Raw genomic sequence first — 3,851 nt, forward strand, 5'->3', positions numbered from 1 at the left:
GAAATACCAAACAGCAACACCAATGAAACAGCAACAGTACTAGTTCTGATATTCAGCAGTAAAAGAAAAGACTCACTTTTCAGTTTCTTAGCTCTCCGAACACTGAACCTTTTAGGATTAAAAACCAACCTGTTTTTTACTCTCAAATTGCTGAACTTTTAAATGTTAAAAATCCAGCCTAAACTCTCTGAAAAAAAGACTGAAAGAGAACTCCTCTTTTCCTTACAAAAACTAGCCTCTTTTCTGTCTTGAAATGACCCTCTTTATAACCCAAAAACAGGTATGGGCAACATATTTTAATCAATCCTTTTTAAGCTTTTCATACCATTATGTTTTGTTCCCCACACTTGCATGCCTTGTTCCCCACACTTGCATGTCTTGTTCCCCACTAGCAAATGTCTTGTTCCCCACTAGCAAATGTCTTGTCCCCCACTATGTATTAAACAATGCCTTATTTTAATATTATTAGTGCTTAGTGGACAGAGCACTCAAATTAATCATTTTTAAAACTTTAAATCCCAAAATACCCCTAAAACTATTGAAATTACCATTCTACCCCAGTCGGTTATATCCAATCCTCCTAATTAATTAACCAAACTATAGCAGCTATAACCAATCTTAAGTGAGAAATCCTAACAATTGACTAATTAAACACATGAAACTAAACTAACTCCCAATCAACGACATTAAGATTCATCAAACTCAAATCACAATTTAAGCTTGGAACTCAATTCAGACCAAATATCATCAAAATAAAGATTCAGTGATTAAACTAACACACTTCTAGATTAAACTTAAACAAGAACAAATGAATACTGTCAACATACTGAATGAAAATAAACTGACTTCATATGCAAGAAATGATGAACAACGACAAGAAAAGAAACAACATAACATAACTAAGAAAAGATAGAAAACTAGAACGAGGAAAGATAATTAAAACAAGCAAGAAGAACGACAGATTCATGGACTTGTACTACTGCTCACTACATTCGATCATGGAAACACGCAGCTCATTGATATCAGTTTAACCAAAAGACAAGATGAAAAAGAAAAAGGAAATGGACCTTCATTGTGGCCAAAAATGGATTTCCCAGTTCTTTAGGAAATAAGATTTCCCAATTCTTTCAGCAACAAAAGCGTCCAGGACGATGCACAAGCAAGCAGAAAACACTTTTGTGATTCTATGTAAAGGGAAATAGCTTGACCACCTCCCCGAAGCTAGCAAAAGAAATTGTATAATCACCTAAACATGGTCATACTTCAGCAGAGAAACTGCCTGCATGATCACCTGAAGCATAATGATTGTAACTCCCGCCACCACCTGTAGTACTGATAAGACCTCTGGGGAACAGATTGTTGCCGATCGAAATCTGCATCCTTCAAATTATCAACACCTTCCGTCTCAGGTGCGACTTCTTCTGGTTCAGCAAATTGTTCAGACATGTTGTCACCCTGCTCCCCCTGCTGCAGTTCCATATTGCTAGCGTGAATTTCGTTACTTTCAACTGCTTCAGAATTTGCAGCATCTTCCTCCTTCTACTCATACTGCACATTTTGTGTTTCCACTTACAGCGGTACGTCGACAGGCACAACCTCCACATGTTCTTCTACTGGAACTGGAAAAGACCCATATTTACCAGCAATTGCATCCACTTTAACAGGGTCTACGGTAAAATATAGTGAACCAATGGTCTTGTCCAGCTTTGATCTCAGCCCCTCATAAGTAGCATCAGAATTGGGTTCGATGGGCTGATCAAACTTCGAAAGCCATAGCTTAGCATGCTCAGTACATTTCTGAAGGGCGTGCTTATGTGAAAAGGGAGAGTTAACAGGGCGTGAAACAAGCAAACCGCTAAGCATCGAAATCAAATCCAAATCTTTTTTCGCCTAACAGATCCATCACGTTGTCAGTCGATTCATCCTCTGGCATATAGTCGTAGCTCAAACAACACGCCCTCTCCATAGTCCTCGTCAGCGTCATCGCTGTTAAATCACTTTGCTGCAACGACTTCATGTCAAACATGCTACCAAAGTGCAACAGATTAAGTAAATCCTCAACACATTCTCTTTTGATATTAGAATCATCAATAGGTGTATCGACAGTGGACTCTGACGGCGGAACTTGGCGTTGTTGTTCAACGGTGAGGTTGATTTCTTCAGCGACGGCTGCTGCGAGTGGCTGACAAAGCTTCTCGAGCTCGTCAATGCCGGCGAGGACAGCGGATTTGGAGCGGAAAGTTTCCTCTTGTTCTTTGTTGAGGGTTTTTCCTTTGGATAGAGATTCTTCCATTTGGACAATACGGTTGTATTTCTTGCGAAGAGCATGGAGGCGCTTGTTGATCACGCTGAGTACTGGCCCATCGGAGAGTTCTGATGCTAGTGTAGATGCCATCGGTGGTGGTTCACCGAGGAATGAGGAAGAAATGAGAAGTGCACCACCGTGGTCAGCGATAAGGGTTTTTGGAGGGTCTGTGGAGTGGAGAGGCAGAGGAGTTGATAGTAAAGCTGGCGTGAAGGGAGGTGGTCGTTTGGACGAAGATGAAGAAGGAGAGGGGGCGGGTGGTTTAGGGTTTTTTTGTTAGGGGTTTGGAAATGAAAAATGAAGTGAAGAAAAAGGGGGGTGGTTGTTTGGGCTATGGGGCAGACCGGGTCGAGGATGGGGTATGGGCTGGGTATCCGGGTTTCAATTTCAAAGGGGAAGAAATATTGTTTGGGATGATGGACTTTAAATTGATTTGGCCCACATATGACTTAACACTCTTTTATTTTGCCTTTCTTTTCTTAAACTAATAAAACTAAAAATTCCAAAAATCCTAAATTAACTTATAGGACTAGATTAATTTATAAAATTACTAACTAACTTTTAATAACAATTAACACACACAATCAAATAAAATCACATAACTTGGACATGAAATGCTAAAATGCAAAAAATACATTATTTTGTGATTTTCTTTCTCTTAAAAACAAAACAGGGTTTAATTAATTCCTAAGTGCACAATTAAATCTTAAATGTGCATGCAACATATATTTTTGTATTTTTAATTAATTAAAACAAACTAAACATTCACAGACAAAAATAATTATCCAAAATATCACGCAAAGTTCTCAAAATTGTACCCAAAGGCAATTTGTTTTATTTTTCGATTTCTTTGGGAGTAGTTTTCGTGAAGCAAAAATCACGTGCTTACAGACGGGACAGCTTTGGCAGCATGAATCCAGGGTCGACCTAATAGCAGATTGTAAGAAACAAACACATCGAGCACCTGGAATACCATGGTAAACTCAACTGGCCCTATTGTAAGCTCAAGCACTATGTCCCCGACTGAATCTTTCCCTCCACCGTCGAATCCCCGAACGCAGATACTATTCTTGTGAATTCTTTCATCATCCACCTTAAACTTGTTCAGAGTGGAGAGAGGGCAAATGTTCGCGCTGTAATCATTGTCAATCAGTACCCGAGTAACTATGGAATCTTCGCATTTCACAGTCAGGTAGAGGGCTCTATTGTGCTCGGTACCCTCCACGGGCAACTCATCATCAGAAAAGTGACTCTATTTACCTCAAATATTTTGTTAGCTATCTTTTCCAAGTGGTTTACTGAGATTTTGTCAAGAACGTGGGCCTCATTCAATATCTTCATCAAAGCCCGATGGTGCTCGTCTGAATGGATCAATAATGACAATAATGAAATCTGAGTCGGTGTCTTCCTCAACTGCTCCACAATGGAATAGTCCTGCACTTTCATCTTTCTCAAGAACTCCTCTGCTTCTTCCTTGGTCATAGCTTTCTTCGCCAATACTGGGTTATCTTTGGAGATCTTAGCTTTTCTCAACTCTTCGGGGGCA

The 3,851-nt window shown here is 39.7% G+C and overlaps 1 pseudogene; it reads right to left on the reverse strand.

Moving 5' to 3' along the window:
* Nucleotides 1–1,329: 1,329 nt before the first annotated feature.
* LOC107768091 (uncharacterized) lies at nucleotides 1,330–2,395 on the reverse strand (annotated as a pseudogene).
* Between the last annotated feature and the right edge of the window lie 1,456 nt (nucleotides 2,396–3,851).

The sequence above is a fragment of the Nicotiana tabacum genome, chromosome 11 (genome assembly GCF_000715075.1).
Source record: "Nicotiana tabacum cultivar K326 chromosome 11, ASM71507v2, whole genome shotgun sequence".
Taxonomy (NCBI): domain Eukaryota; kingdom Viridiplantae; phylum Streptophyta; class Magnoliopsida; order Solanales; family Solanaceae; genus Nicotiana; species Nicotiana tabacum.